Consider the following 252-nt stretch of genomic DNA (forward strand, 5'->3'; position numbering starts at 1 on the left):
AAGGAGGTATGTAGGGGTGTAGTACTGAGGGAAAGGGGAGGGAGGTGGGTTGAGGGTGTTGTGGGGACAGGGAGGTGGGTGAAGATGTGGAAGACAGTGGGTTGAGGAGTGTGTTTGCGAGATGTAGAAGGAGAAGATGTGGTAAGGGAAGACTGTGAGTGTGGATAGAGAAAAGGAAGATGGATGTGAGGAATAAAGGGGTGGAGGGCCAGGAAGGGGGCGGGGGGTGGGAAGAAGATGGGGAGGAGGTGG

General features: G+C 55.2%; 1 protein-coding gene across 1 annotated transcript in view; it reads left to right on the forward strand.

Annotated features, from left to right (window-relative positions):
• The window catches only part of LOC119585042 (sarcoplasmic calcium-binding protein, beta chain-like), a gene marked incomplete in the record, with an annotated part of 31,574 nt that overhangs the window by 28,019 nt on the left and 3,303 nt on the right, over window positions 1–252 (forward strand).

The sequence above is a fragment of the Penaeus monodon genome, chromosome 19 (assembly GCF_015228065.2).
Source record: "Penaeus monodon isolate SGIC_2016 chromosome 19, NSTDA_Pmon_1, whole genome shotgun sequence".
In the NCBI taxonomy this organism is placed as follows: Eukaryota; Metazoa; Arthropoda; class Malacostraca; order Decapoda; family Penaeidae; genus Penaeus; species Penaeus monodon.